Source organism: Castor canadensis, chromosome 16 (assembly GCF_047511655.1).
Source record: "Castor canadensis chromosome 16, mCasCan1.hap1v2, whole genome shotgun sequence".
In the NCBI taxonomy this organism is placed as follows: domain Eukaryota; kingdom Metazoa; phylum Chordata; class Mammalia; order Rodentia; family Castoridae; genus Castor; species Castor canadensis.
In genome coordinates, this window is record NC_133401.1 from 80,181,263 (window position 1) to 80,198,059 (window position 16,797).

Genomic DNA, 16,797 nt, shown 5'->3' on the forward strand with positions numbered 1-16,797 from the left:
AGTAATCCATCCTCTAAAAGCATGAAATTACTGAAGGCTAAGCGAAGAACAGTGTTAGAAGCATCACTGTATTAACTATTTTCCACCTAACAACCTGAAACTCAGATCATGCTTGAAATTTACCTAGTTTTGATGGTTTTTCCTTTGAAGTTTGAAAATGAAATGTTTCCACACAACTTGACAAGGTTTCCATTTATAAACAAGCCAACAAGGTAGGCTGCTCTTTAGTGTTTATCCAAACTGGCAATTTTTGTGTAACACTTTCACTTGCCATCATCAGATGAAGGCCAGGTTTAAAAACCCTTTCCCCCACAAATTGTAATTGGCTGAAATGGAACAATTTGATGCTATCTTATCAAGAGGAAACTGTCAGAATTAGGCTCAAGGGGAAAAGATAAGTGGACAGGATGACAAATGTAAGGATGTTGAATATAGTGACTTACATGACTTGTGTTACTAACTGATGTGCTAGGCAAAAAATGTGGGCTTGGCCATTTTACACTGATGCAAAACGGTGAACATAATAGAGGAAAGGTTTTAGATTCCAGAGAGCAAGTTAACACCTTCCACATTAGAGGAAGCAGCACAACTCAGTACAGCTGACCACACTCTCTTTTAGAAACACTTTCTGCACTTGACTTCCAAGGCAGCACATTCTCCATACCTCACTGGCAGTTCCTTCCTCCTCCCCTGTGTTGGTTATTCCTTATTTTCCCAACTTCTAGAGTTGGATTTCCACAGCACTCAGTTCTTTCAGATTTTCCCATATGATCCATGCTGATTTCCTTAGCTGACAAACCAGTCATTCTGACATTTACTGAATCCTATTTTATGCTTTTTGTTTCACTATAATTAAAAAAAAATGAGTAAGAAATATTGTCACTTAATTAACTTGTATAATTTATTATAAGGCATGAATCCTATGATAGATGACATTTTGAAAACTTGAAGAAACATTTCTTCAAGGCAGTAGTTAATTTCCAAATGGTCTTATACCAGACTCTGTGCTAGGTATATAATTTAGGTTGTGTTATTTAACATCAGTGCAACCTTGTAGGTAGTAAATGTTGTCCTCATGTCACAGATGACCAGTGGTACCAAAGATATTATATATATATATATATATATATATATATATATATATATATATATATATCAGGTGCAAAAGTAGCTTAATCTGTGCTCTCTTCAGCTTTCAATTCTTAATTTACTTACTCAAGACTTCTCTGTGTTAAATAGTATCATTATTCACATTTATAGGAGACAAAACAGGTATATAGAAAGTAACTTATACAAGAAGGCAAAACTAATAGGTTAGAATATGTACAATTTAGTTTTTTTTAACTCTCAAGTTGCTATCTCTTTTCATGCCAGCACCAAGTCTTCTAGGGAGGCAGAGAAGGGACAATGTGCAGGCAAGAATAAGAAAGATCCAGGTAAAACACAGGTGAGCTCACAAGGCAGTAGAAACTGAGTAATTAAGAATCAATGAGATAGCCAATGAAATATAAAAAGAAAAAGAAAAAAAAGGGACTTTAAAATAAACATCAGTCCTTCATGAGATTAAAGACAAATTTTGCCTATAATTTTTATAAGGCTAAACACTGGCAGGTCCAATCACATGTTATTTTAGTTAATAACAGTACTAATAGTTACTGAAATCCTTCCAAAACAATGAAAATCATTTCCCTTTTGATTTGCTAGCTTTTCAACTTTGTAAGTAAAGATTCATCTTTTACTAATCCATGAGATGACCTAAGGATTCGACACTCTATTTTCATCTTAAATCATGTGTTAGAATCATTGTAGGTTGCAATTTATAAAACTAAACAAACAAAAAATATATTCTGTTACTGTGATTTGTATTTTTCTTATATTTAAATTTTTTAATCATATTAAAGTGACAAACTTAGCTAATTGATTGTCTGTAAAAGACTGAATTCTAAAAATTGAGCATGCAGCTTATCTCTTAAACATCTAAGAAAGAACACATTATAATTGCTTATTAAGCCATTGAATGTTTACTGAGCACTATGTGACAGACTCTGAACTACAAGTACTAGAGGTGTACAGATTTCCAACATCTTAGATGCTAATTTAGAAGTTCATAACCAAACCACTGAGGACACAGATAAATCAGAATCTTGGTTCAATGTGTAACACACACACACACACACACACACACACACAAAACAGAGGAGCATAGGGAAAGTCCTATTTTCTAATGAAGTCCATGATTAAAGCAAGCTTAAATATTTGTTGAATCAACACTTAAAAGATACTGATCATCATTAAAAGGTCTGCAGATTTAAATATGCATGCTCGGGAATAAATTCAACTATTAGAATGAGCCAACCACTCAATGAGGTGTAAGAAAAAGTGATGATAGGTAAGAGGACTCAGATTGTAGCCTTCTGGTCACAAGCAGTCAACAGACTTGGGGCATGAATCAGTAAATTTAAAGGAAAGGATGAATATGAGTGTTTAATCCAAAGACTCTGTGAGGGAACTTAGGTAAGACAGTGGGTATTGTCTAAGGGATTTTTCGAGTAATTCAGTCCAGCCAGAGGAGGGGACTGAATAGACCAACTGAAGACACTAATATCTACAGGATAAATTGAAGAAATGTAGCTGTTGATTTATAAAAGGGTTATAAAACAATTGCAGAAATAGAAGGTAAATCAGGAAGAAATACTGCCCTAGAAGGCACAGAGAGATTTTTCCAAAAGGAAGACGTGCTGATGACTTCAGGAAGTAAGACGATATGAAATAATAACAGACCCTAGGGTTGTCTATTACAAGGTCAGTGAAGATGTATATGGGGGGATAAGTGACATAGTGGTGACAAGTAAGGCCTCTAAAGCTAGATTTCTTGAATTAAAATTCTGACTCCACCACTTGCTAACTGTATATATAACCTGAGGCAAATGCTTCCTCTTTCTGTGCCTTTTTTCATCCTCTATGAAAGACCTGTATGCCCTGTCCAGAGCCTAACTACGCTAGATGTAATAGGTTGCTCAGAGATCGAAAAAACACCTGATTGTGACATTTGAGATACCAGGTTTGTTGAAACATACCAAAAGGGAAACTAGCAGGGAAGATAAACTTACTAATAAGGTCCAACGTCCAGTAGCTGAGACTAAGCATATAGGTGGAAGGCTGGACATGGGGAAACTCCTGAAGCATCTAGTGGTGGTGGGCTACACAGGAAACCTACCAAGAGATTGAATATCACCAAGGTCCAGTGTTGGTGGGCTGCACCAAAAGCATTTGTCCTCTCTACAGTGCTCCTTCCTGCACCCAATGGCTGTGGGGGAGGAGTTTTAAAACTTACAGACATCATTAGCTTAACTTGCTTTGTCGTTGTGTGGCTTGCACTCCAAGGGTAACTGACTTAGCACACTTGTAGGAAGCAGGTCCTCTTCTAGGTAACATTAGTTTGCCCCAACCCAGTATGTATGACAGTGGGTCAGTGGCTGTCCAGATAGCCCTTAGGGGAACATTCTGGTCCTGGCCTGCTTTCATTGTCCTCTTGACTTGGCTAGAGTCTTTTGGAAACAGAAATGGGTGTTTCAGGAACATAGTGTTAAATGTCCTTTTTTTTTTTTTTTCCAATGATCATACAATGGAGAATTTCCAAAGATTATTGTGAAAATTAAGTAAGTTAATATTTTAAAGCTTTTAGAACTTTGTCCTGACATAGTAAGTGGTAGTTAAGGGTTTAATAATGAATACATTATCAAATGTTGATAACATCATCATTATGAAATGATGGCAATAGAAGGTAATTATCAGTGAGTTGAAAAATGCAAACGAGATAAAAATAGAAGAGAAGACAGCTGCATGCTAAGGAGTTTTCCAGAAAAGGGTGAGTAAGAAAAGACAGTGGTCTGAGGGGAGTGAGGCCTAAAGAAAGTCTGAATTTTGTTTTTTATTTTTGTATATTAAGGATGACAAAAATTTGACCATAGTTTTAGGATGGAAAAAATAAAAGATCTTAACCCTCTTACCCCATAACCTAGGCGTCCTCTGAGAACAGAGGTCAGTAGTAGAACATAAACTCTTCCCAGCCAGAGTGAACAGGCTGCCAATGAAGTCACAGGGCTGCTGCTATCATGGGGGGATTGGGTGGGTTGTTGGGTGGGGGGCCAGGATAAGCCAAGGTTGTAAAGGACTGGGAGTGGGATGCCAAGAACATAGATCCATGATTCACACAAATATATGAACCGAAGCTCCAAGCCTCCAGGTAGGTGCCCCATTGTCCCATCCATTTTAGGAATCCTAATTTCAAAGATAAAATTAAGAATATTAAGACAGCCACATCAGAGCATGTAGTCATTCTATATAAGACCTTGTGCTGCTGCACTGGAGGTATCCCATGAAGCCTACTCTGCTCTGGCATAGAGACAACTTAATTATTTTCCTCCCTTTATTTTTGGTGCCATAAAATACCCTCTGTTACTACCCTGAGATGGTAGTAGGACGGTTTGTTTAATAGGGGGCTTCTCGTTTACACTTGAAGTAGGTACTGAGAGTAAGTCCAGTCTTAGAGACATCAAGCCCTCTTGTATGTTACCTTTCAGCCTTGGGTTGGGGCAACAGGTTCATGAGAAGGCAATATTGACTTCTCTGCCCTCACTGGGGCCCAATATTATCATTTTATACTAGGCATGGGAAATTACATAGCTGGCTCCGTGCTAAAGTCTGGGAATTAGTTTTCCAAAAACTTGAAAATTTCTTATCATGGGATAGAAGTGGGAAAGAAGCACGTGAGTAATACATCATGGCAGAGGTCCTGAATTTTGCAAATGATGTAAGGTTCAACATCCTTGTCTTAATCTGTTAGTGCTGCCATAACAGAATACCTGAAACTAGGTAATTTATAAGGAAAATAAATAACTTCTTCTAGTTCTGGAGACTGGTAATTCAAGGTTAAGATGCCAACAGATTTAGGTTTGGTATCTGATGAGAGTCAGGACTCATGCATGTATGCATGAATAAGGGAAGGAAGCTGATATGTTGGAGATATACTTTAACTGACAATTAGCTATGGTAAGATGATGTGGAGAAACAATGAGGCATCCTGTTGTTATCTCCTGCAGAGGAGAGAAATGTTGTGCCCTCACATGCAAAAGAGAAGGAAGGGCAGACAAAGGACCAAATTCCCTCCTACCAGGCCTTCTATTGCAGCCTTAACCCATTCATCAGGGTGGACCCATAATGACCCAAATAACTACTAAAGGCCCCAACTCCCAACACTCTTGTATTGGGAATTAAGTTTCAAAAATAGGAAACTGGTGTGAGGGGGCACAGTCAGATCACAGAAATACAGAAATACTTTCATTTTTTTTTCTGAGAAGACAAAATGATTAGTACTTAAAAGTGAATGACAGGAGCTCACATCTGTAATTCTAACTACTCAGGAGGCAGAGATCAGGAGGCTCACAATTGGAAGAGACCACAAGCAAATGCTTCAGGAGACCCTATCTCAATAAAACTATCACACAAAAAATAGGCTGGTGGAGCGGCTCAAGGTGTAGACTCTGAGTTAAAACCCCAGTACCTCAAAAAGAATGACAGAAATATAAAACAGATTCTGCTTGAGAGTAAGTACCAGTTGGAAGGGGGAGAGCAAAAGATGAGGGGTGAAGGGGTGTGAATATGGTCAAAATACTTTATACAGTATACATGTATGAAAATAGAACTGTTGAAATTTTTTAAGAAGTGGGAAGGGTAGAGGAGGGATGGGGTAAAGGGAATTAATTTAAATTTGATTGGGTTACATTGTATGTATTTATGGAAATGCCACAATGAAACCCCTTTGAACAACTAATATATGTTAATGAAATATCTAAAAAGAAGAAGGCAAAACAACTAGAATAGAATATGACCAGTCATTAATTATGGTTGTTGATACATAGGATTTTGCTAAATTTGATTTCTTTTATTTCTAAAAAAATCTCAATTAAAAAGGTACATAAAAGAATTTTATTTAATGAATAATTTTAATCAATTGTGTAGGATTTCAGGGATGGATAGATACATATAGACATAGATGTAGATGTAATTATGTTGATGACTTTTAGCTTTGTCTGGTATAGACACTCTACCTAATTGATTTTCCAGTGTTTTTCCATAGTTAATTATCAGTAAAGTAGCTTACCAATATATAATCTTGCATTTATTCATTAATTCTTCAGATAGTTTGAGTTTCTTTCCATATAGCTATTATGAAAGCATGGTAATAAAACAAGATTCACCAAAATGCTTGGAAATATATAAGCTAATGCTTACAAAATAATGGGATAGGAACAGAAAATTCCAACATGCCATGACATTGGAAAAGAGTATTCCTATCTCACATTAGGAAGTACATGAAGTGGTCCTGGAAAAGGTGGTGTCTCATAATTAACGGAGCTATTTGATATCACAGGATTAATAGCAAATACCTGTTCATAAAGAAGGAAGCACATTTCAGGTAGAAGAAACAGCGTATACAAAAGAAAATGTCATGTTCAGAGCATTGCAGAATGTTTGGATGACATGGAGGGTTAGTGGCACATCATAGAAGAGTCTCAGGTGAGTTCAGAGAAAAAAGGCAGTAAAATACAAAGGGCTTTATATGTCCCATCTACCTATCTATCAATCAATTAATTGATCATTCAGTCTATCTACCTACCTATCATCTATCTATTTATCTATTTATCTATCTATCATCTGTCTATGTAATCTATCTGTCATCTATCTGTACACACATATATGTAAATTCTAAAGACTTTATTTTTTAGAGAAGATTAAGATTCATAGCAAAATTAACAGGATGGTACCTTCCTCTATATCTTCTACTCTCACATATATGTGACTTCACCATTAACAACCCCCCCCACCACACACACACCATATTGATACATTTGGTACGACTGATGACTCTACACCAAATTTCTTAGTTACATTTGGGTTTATTCTTGGTGTACATTCTATAGGATAGCCAAATATATAATAATATGTATCCATCATTATAGTATCACACAGTTTATTACTGACCTAAGCATCCTCTGTGCTTTCCTTCATATTTTATAGGTCTTTTTCAATCTCCTCAGCACATGGACAAAGCCTATCATTACATACTGCCCCCCCAAAAATAAATGGAAGTATTTTATAGGTAATATGTGTAGGCTGATACGGTAGACTCACAAACAACATCTACCCTTTATCAGAAAAATGGGGGAAGACTGAATGGATCTTACGTAAATCTAAACATTTCCATAGTTGGAATAATAAAAATGAGAGTTACTTAGATGAATCTAGATTGTGTCAATAATCTGGGTGGAATAATGTTTATTAACTATCTCCTACAAACCTACCATCTCATGACAAAATGTTACCTCAATGTGTTGTCCAGTGATGACAACGAGTGACTGGAGGATCACTTCTCCCGTACCCAGAATGAACCTGGGAAATCAGTCTTCACCCTATTTGCCTTTGACCTATCCCTTTATGTTAATATATCCATAAGACAGTGAGGGTTAGATTATTTCTTTGATTGTTTGTACCTATGACATATATCCAATATATATAGCAATGATGAAGATTCTTAAGATTTTGCTGAATTTTGCTTTGCAATTTGTTTGTAAACTTATGATCTTCCATCTAATTTTTCTCTCTTTCTTTTTTTCTCTTTTGTGGTCTTAGAGCTTGAACTTAGGGTCACATCTTGAGCCATGCCACCAGCCCTTTTTTGTGATTTTTTTTTTTTCCCAAGGTAAGGTCTGGCGAACTATTTACCCATGCTGGCTTCGTACTGCAATCCTCCTGATTTCTGCCTCCTGAGTACCTAGGATTATAGAAATGAGCCACTGGCACTTGGTCCATCTAATTTTCTTAAAGCCAGGTCACATATATATACAAATACTCACATATATCTGAGCATACAGTTATATACGCCTATGATCATAATTTGAAAACAAAAGATGTACCAAAGCTAAAGCTTATTTTGAAAATTAGAAATTGTGATGATCAAATATAGCATACACAGCTTTCAAAAGAAATAACCACTTGACTCTTAAGCATTGCTACTTTTGTGTCCAAATATGATAGGATGATTTTTAGCTCTCAAAACTTGTTCTTTGAAAGAAGGGAAACAAGATTCCTGTAATGATGTTAAATAAGTATATTTGTGAGAACAATTGCTTTGTCTTCTCAACAATCTATCTCTGAAATCTAAGGAGCTTGATTCTTGTCTCCTAAAGTCCTCTCAGAAATACACTTTACCAAATAGCAGTAGCTTCAAATGCTGTCTTCAAGGCTGTCAAGAAATGACAATATTACATGGCTATGTACAAGCGTAGTGCATGTTCCTTTTGTTCTTAAAAACAAACTCATACTCCAAAAAAAGGAAAATACTAAGCCACTAGTACTTGGGACTCAGAGTTTATGTCAGACATGAAAAAGTTCTGATTTCAACATGTCCTCTTGTCAAAATTAAATTTGATAATTCAGGTAAAACTTGTAGCACAATTCTTGGTACTAATAAAATCTCTTCTTTTATTGATCTGTCCTGAAAGTGTAAGGATATGAGTTGATCTCCCAGTCCGTAACACCATAGTAGAAGATTTTTAAGAATTTGAGGTTATCCTGATATAAGACTGGTCTTTGATGGTAGATTAGTCTGGTTATTCTGAGCTCAGCATTGTATCACAGTGGTTTAACCCAGCTAGGATATACAGATCTTTCTCAATCCAAGTAAGAGCCAGGAGGGGGCACTGTGGTGCATAGTTACCCAAAGATTCGGTGGCAGCACTCCAATCCTGATTGAGCTTCTACAGTTTTCTTGGTAAGGGAAGAGAATAGGGAGTTGATAGCTGAATCACAATGCTTCAGCAAGAAAACAACATAACTCTTTTAGTCCTATGAAACCTGCTAAAGCAAGTCATAGCCCATTCAACTACTTTCAAACAGAGTGAAGTACGAATCTTACCTTGTGCCCTAATGACAGCTGGAATCCCCTTTTTAATTAATGATGATACAGATAATGGAAAAGTAACTGTTAGGTGTTATGAACAGATGCATTCCTGTTGACTTGGAGAGTGAATATTTAGGAAAAATTTTACTACCTACTGTTATAAAAAATATTTTCTCATAAGTGAGTATGGCTAAAATCCAAATTTATGATCCAAAGGAATCACAAACAAAGGATAGCTAAATACTCAGTTCTTTTACTCTACCTGCCAGGAATTCATGGAACTTTGGAAGGACATGATGCCACAGTACATCAATTTGATAATAAGGCTTGGAGAAATGTGATTTTCAAAGCTTGAACCTATCAAGCTGATTCTAGTGTTTGCCAGCTCCTGTCTCACATATAATTTTTCAACCAGGACAGGATGACAAAAAAACTGCAGAAATGTGTCTGAGGTGTTAATATGGAATGCAGGTTCAGATTGCAGATGGGTTTTGTTTTAGAAGCAAGGAGATTGGCACACATGGAAAGACATTTAAAACATTACCCTAAGCTAAACAAACACCACTTTTCTAAGGTGCCTCATCATTAACCTTGGAACGTTGATATGCCTAGGGACAGAAAAACAGAAAACAGCAAGATGACAGGCTATAGAAAAGGCAGAGAATATTTGGTGAGTGAGTGAGTGAGTGTGTGTGTATGTGTGTGAGAGAGAGAGTAAGAGAGCAAGACAGAGACAGAGAGAGACAGAAAGACAGAGACAGAGAGACAGAAAGACAGAGAAAAACAGAGAGAAAGGCAGAATGGGGTAGTTTGCAGTACAATTGAGCAATAATTCCAGATTTGTATATTATATGGGAGTCTTGGCACATGCGATCTCATTTGAATAAATAGATTAAAGTTGTGTTTTTATATCTCATTTATAAAAATTATTCAAATCTAAGAATGAGGACAGAGAGCATAATAAAGGAAAGATAGCCACTGATTTGGACATTGCCTAGACACCAGTACTGATGGTGATCCTACAGTTTCTGTTTTTAGGCCTCTCCCTTTTCTGTCCTAAAACAGCTAAGTACTCATTGTTTATCCAACTCTATTCTAAAACTGCCAACATCTGTCATCATTTTTTTTAATGTGAAGACTATTTGTGCATTATTAGCAAGGATTTGCACCATAGTTGTAAAGTGGTTGAGTGATATCTTTCCGGGGTGAGAAGTTGTGGCACGTTTGTTGTCGCCACATAGGATATTGCTGGAGGGTCAGCCAAGCCAAGCACAATGGCAGCGTGATTGTGTTCTCCTGCTGTCCATTACAGTAGCAATTTGTATATAACAAAAACAGATTTCCTAGCCATGGCTGATAGCCCATTTACTCCAACTAATAGTTGATAAAACACAATTGCAAGACAGCAAGAGAATTTGGACAGGCCCTCGGCACTCGCACAAATGGGTCTGGCCTGTGGCTCTGCTCCTGATAGCTAGCTGTCTTTTCACACCCACATTTCTTCTTCGTGAATGTTATTTATAGCTTTAAAATGTTTTCAAGGATAAAGTGGTAGCCCATACAAGGCATTTTCCGTACTACACCGATGATGGAGGCACTCAGAGAAATAACTGTTGTAGTAAGATAATCACTTTTTCATCCTTAAGGAAGCCCATTGTGAACAAGTGAGCTGCCACTTTTCACTGGCTTACACGTTGCTGACAATGCCTTTTCCTGCTGTTCTTTTTTAAAGAGGACCTCAAATTAAACCTATTACACCTTAGATCCCAATTACATGGAAATCCACAACCTTTCTAAAATGTGTCTAAGCGCCGACATAAAGACCCACTCCTTTCAGATTTCCTACTAACTGGTTTAGGGTCTTGACATTGCCTGGTAAGAAGATTATAGAAATGCCTGAAGGACAATTCTGGATATAAAACCAAATGTTCCCACATGCATTACAATCACCAACAAAAAAAAATTCCCTTTCATCTTTTTATTAATTGTATAATTAATGCATTCTGTGTACTGATAAGAATAATGCCATGTAATTAATTTTTAAGAATTAAAAACTTGCCTTTATCCAGCCTCATGGTCTACTTTCATGTTTATAGCTGTGAATATAAATCCTCTTATCTAATTATAACATGACTGGTTCCATTGTTGAAACAAAGCCATTCTTTGTCATTTTTTATTTGATTATGTAATATTTATTTTATTATATTAATTATAATCTTTCTAGGAAAAAACATAAGACCTGCAGACTTAAAATATTAAGGCTTCCATGCTTATCAGAAAAATGCCATGCTGTTTTGGATAAGGTATGATATTCCATTTGTTTTCTGTGTCTGTTTTTGTCTTCCATGATTACCCATTCTGTTTACCAAAAGGCTCAATTAGCATTTGAATAGTGAGCCAGAGAGCAGACAGGTTGAGAATTCTTATAGAACTAATTTGGCAGTCCTTCTCCTTTCCCCCTTTTCCCTTCATAGCCTTTTCTTTGCTTCTAATCAAGCTACAGTTATTAAAGCTAGAATAAAAGACCTGATTTTCTATTACATTGATGTATGCTGAACAGAGCCTTGATTTGCTTTTTCTTTCAGCAATGCTAATTGGACTCAAAGGAAATATTTAGTTTATAATAGTGAATGAAGAATTCATTTAATTTTAAGGAAGGAGAAAATCAGCAATGGAACTAGCCAATATATTTATGTATTTTTTTCTTCCAACTGTTTATTTCCTGTAAGAATATCTGTCTTAGCATTTCTCACAAATATCAGAGTTATTTAAATATCAATTTTAATAGCCTTAGGTTAGGGAAGTATACAGCTGACAGAAAAAAATTCCTAATCTCTGTTTTAAAGAAGAAAAAATGTAATGAGCTCAGAAATTTGGTTTTAACAATGCCTGATCAATATATAAGAAAGTATTTAAGCACAACAGTTTACAAACACTACTTACATTTCAGGTAATTGGCTATCTTTCCGTTTGCGTTCTCATCACCCATCACTCTCCCAGTCAGATAACAGGCTGGTGTTCATGGAACCATGCTGTTGAATGAGAATGAGCACAGAACTTTGCACATTGTGAATGACATGCAATGGTGTATCACGTGCTGGTCCTCAACACCGTAAGACTTAACTGCTTCACTTTGAGGAGGAAGGGCATTATTAAAAGAGTGAATCAACAAATTCTCTAACAGAGTTGTTGCTCAAAAGGAAACAGTACATTGTCAAGGGAGGAGAGGAAACTCTTCATACAACAGCTTATAAATAATGTGCTATTTAGATAGTACATCAAGATTCAAAACAATTTTTCATTCAGAGAAATAGGTTTTTCCTTCTATCAAAGTACAAAACTGGGAATGTTGAATCATCATAAAGGTTTTTGATTTTCATTTGCTATATCCCCTTCTAACTGTATATTTGGTAGGAATCACCTTGCCAACCATCCAATAGGGCAAAACAAGACTTGATTTGGACATTCATGATTTTGTATCCACCCACCTCTTTAAATGAACCTTTCTACTCATATGCTCATTCATTTCAATATGCTTTTGTTTTCCAGAAAAGCATTGTGCTCTTGACTCTGGACCTTTAAATATGTCCTTGGAATCCTTCCTGTTCCCTCCGTGCTTGCCTTCCTTCTATTTAGTCTTCAATACTCAGTGTGCATTTTCCTCCTCTACCTGGATCCCTTCTGTCAAATTCCTTTAAAATATCACACAATATTATCCACACCATATTGAACTGCAGGGTTCTTCACACTGGTCGTCCAATATTCCCCTATTCTGGTTAGATTTCCACCTGTGGATTCTCTACTTAAGCCTCTGAGAGAGGGAGCCTATCCTGCCAGGGCCCAGCACAATGCTTAGCAGAGTGGCCAGATGATAAATACATATCGAATACATTGATCAGACATGACTTCATGCAGAATTTAGTTTAACTTGGATAGATCAAAAATATAAAGAGAAATTTTAGTCCATTTATTGATTTACTTGAAAATCGTTCCATTTTTTTTCTATTTTTTAATCAGATTTTGCTAGTTTATCAGGGAAAAACTCTTTTTAAATCATATTCTTAGCAAATGCATTAAAATACACATCACTATTTAAGATATTTTTAATATTGGCACATCTTTGTCTTGAATCTCTTTTTTTTTCTTTGGACGGTTGTTGGAAATACGCTTCACAAGTTAATAATGTCTAAATTGATAACTCCAGTCTTGACCTCCCTTCTGAACCTCAGGTTCTTTACTCAACTGTCTATGTGACATTTCCTCTGGGAGGTCTTAAACGCATTTCATCCCTTTCTTAAGGAATGGCAATATCATCTATCCAGTGAGAGAAACCAGAAGTCTTAAAGTCATTTGTATTGCCTCCCTCACCTAATTGCTCATGTCCAACCCCATAGATCACACTTTCCAAATACATATCTTCTGATCCAACTCACTCACTTGAACTACCCTAGCAGCCTCCCAAATTGATTCACTTCAATCTGTTATTGCCCTGTCTCAACTCAATTACAAGAATCATCTTTCCACTGCCAAATCTGAGCATTTCATCTTATTGCTTAAAAGTCTTTAATGTCATTCTTCCACTATTGGGTTGAAAATAAAACTTGTTAACCTTACCTGCATGACTCCACATCATCTACCTTATCTTCCTTGTCAGCTTCTTGTTATACAAAACAATCATTGCTTTTCCTGCTTTAGTCACATGTTTGAAGACAAGCTTTTACCTGCCCTAGGCTCTCCTCTGCCATGTATCCTTTAGCTATTCCATTCCTTCTACTCATGACCCATCTACCTCACCTTCTTTTCCCAGTTAATTCCTCCTACCTTTCATGTTTCTGGTCAATTCTTACTTTCTCAAGGAAACTTAGTCTTCTGTTTCTGATTAGGGCAAAATCTTGACTCCTAGAACACATTTAATGCTCTTTTTAACAGTCCTCATCATGTCTATAGTGCAACACTTTCCTGATTATGTATTTAATAAAATCTATTTCTTAGACTAAACTGGGCTACAGGAGAGTAGGACCCATGTCTAGCGCAGTATTGGCACACAGTGATCATATAATCCATGTTTGTTAAAGGAAAAATAAATAAGGAAATATATGCCACTTCCTGTGCTAAGAGGTCTAGCTGTTTAATAAACATTGTCAAATAAATGAACTGTTCAGTGAACTTGATGTTTGGTAACATGGAAGAAACAAAGTAGACATTTAACTTCTCTTTATTTAGAGATATAGTACTATGATTTCTATGTAACCTGTCAGAAAAAAATCATATATGACATGTCTGAAAAACATCCAGGATTATTGTTGTATAAAATAACAAATCAAGTGGGATGTGGTGATGTTCTGCTATAATCCCATCTACTAGGGTGACTAAGGCAGGAAGATGGTGAGTTGGAGTTCAGTCTGGGCAAAGGTAATGGTGAGAGCCTGTCTCAAAAACAAAATAAGAACAAAAGTGTTGGTTGGAGATATAGTTCAAGTGCTAGAGCAGTTGCCTAGCATATGCAAGGCCCTGGTTCAATTCCCAGCCCTGCAAAAATAAAACAAAACAAATCCAGCAGATATTTGTGTATCCTTCAAGTATGAGTTAATTTCTCATAGGAGAAAGAGGCTGAGTTCTTGAAAAAATAAAAAAGGGAGAAAATATATCTCTTACTCTACCCTTTGCCTCACACATCTGACAATCTCAAAGATTGTCTTATATATATTCAGTTTTGCAAGAAAAGAAACAAAGTCCAGAAAGTAAATAATTTGTCTAGCTTATGCTACCAATGTGTGGGAGTGCCAGAATACAAATCCATTAGCAGACAGCCTCATATGCTTCTATATAGCTTTACTTTATTTCATATTCAGATACAATTTGAATTGTATGATTATAATGTATTCATCCAAACAAAATCACTTGCTCATTGGAAATAAGTTTGTCTTTTAGTTTATAGGTATAGCAACTATTTTTAGTTCTATTTTAACTGCACTGCTGAATAGTAAGTACACGCTGACTAGGGGTATGTTGTATTTGTTTTTCCAAGTGCTTACTATTTCATTCTTTGCATCTTTAATAAATGTAATTTAATAAATTACAATTTGCTTCATTTGTCTCACTCTTTCTGTTTGGCAATCAAAACCAGCAAAATGAATCTTATTTATCTTTGCTATATACATTAGTTGGTTGAATAACATCTACCCCCAAATTCATCTTCACGCAGAACCTCAGATGATGACCTTTATTTGAAAATAGAGTCTTTGCAAATATAGTTAATTAAGGATTGAGATGTTATCTTAATGGATATGGGGTAGGTGTGGCCCTTAAATCCAATGACTGGTGTGATTGTAAAAAGAGAAGAGGACACAGCAGCATAGAAAACAGGATAATTTGAAGACTGAGGAAAAGATTACTTAGAAGCCAAGGAATGCCAGCTACCACCAGAGGCTATACAGAAAGGAGGAGGAAGGACAGTTAATTGGAGAGAGAGCATGAGTCCTGTTGACTACAGCTACAACTGGATTCTGGACTCCAAGCCTCCAGCTCCTTGAGAAGATGAATTTCTGTTGTTTTAAGCCATTGGCCTTACCAAACTAGCATGGTGCCCTGAATTGCAATCCATTTCAGTTTGGGGACCGTTCACTTTGGCCAAGTGAACAAGATATGACATTCCTGTGGGTCCCCACCCTTGTTGCTATATAACTATGGGACTCACTACTGCTACTGTGTTCCAATGGGCGGCACCCTGCTTCCTTTTCAAGAGCACACCAAGTACTGTCTAATGTCTTAGACGCTTTAAAAGTAGATGAGCAGTTTTCCTGGTGTCCAGAGACTTTTAAATCCTGATGGATCCAGGAGACAAAAGTTCAGTTCATTGTGCCCAAACCTTACTATCTATTTTAAGTAAGAAAATAGAAAAGAATAAAACACAGTTATTTTCAGGAGCAGCCTAAATGGCTAAGAAACCAGTTGTTGGTGTGAGGCAGAAAGGCAGGTCACCAGAGAAGAATTGATGTGTACACATTCACCTATTCTGCCACTTGTCACTGGCACCTTCACTTGCTAAAATGGTTAAAAAAAATAAAAAATAAACTACTTTTATAAAAGGCTATAACCTTCTCTGGTATTTAGAAAAATTTCCTCTGCCTCCTACTTGGTATTTTGCACATTTTCTGTTATCTGTGTTTCAAATTTCTTCTCTCAATTAACCAAAGATAAGGATGACTTCTTTCAAAATCTAAACCCATAAATTTAGGAGGAAAAACACTGGCCTGAGGGTAAATTTATTCAAACGCTACATGATGCAGACCAAGCCTGGCCAAAGTAGAAGATGTGCTGATCACGCGCTCGGCTTCGGGAGAAGGTACAGAGCATTAAAACTCATCCCAATGTCTGTAGCTAGGTTGTTTATTACAGAAGTGAGAGTCACTAACATGTCCCCTTTGCTAGAACCATAAATCTGAAACTTCCCTCTACAGAAACCACAGCTTGACAACTGCAGTACCATAGTGCCCCCTGCTGTTCAGATCCATATTGTCAGCTGCCTCTGGCAAAATCTTTCTGTGCATCTCCTTCCATTTAGTTCTGCTTGATTCTGATTCCTAAGTTTCTTTGGCTTCTTAATTCTTCATCTCACCTCTCTGTGCTATTTAGCAACCTAGTGGCAATTTGAAAATTGATTTTTTATGATCCTCATGTTAATCTCATCTTTCACACCCTGGCAGTTCTAGAATGATTCTGCTTTTCTTTAAGATCATTTCAGTCATTGCAAGAGCTCCATCTTTCTTTCTTTGGATGCAGTTTCTACTTGCACAGATCCCTCACACAAACCTCCTTGAATAAGTACACTTGTT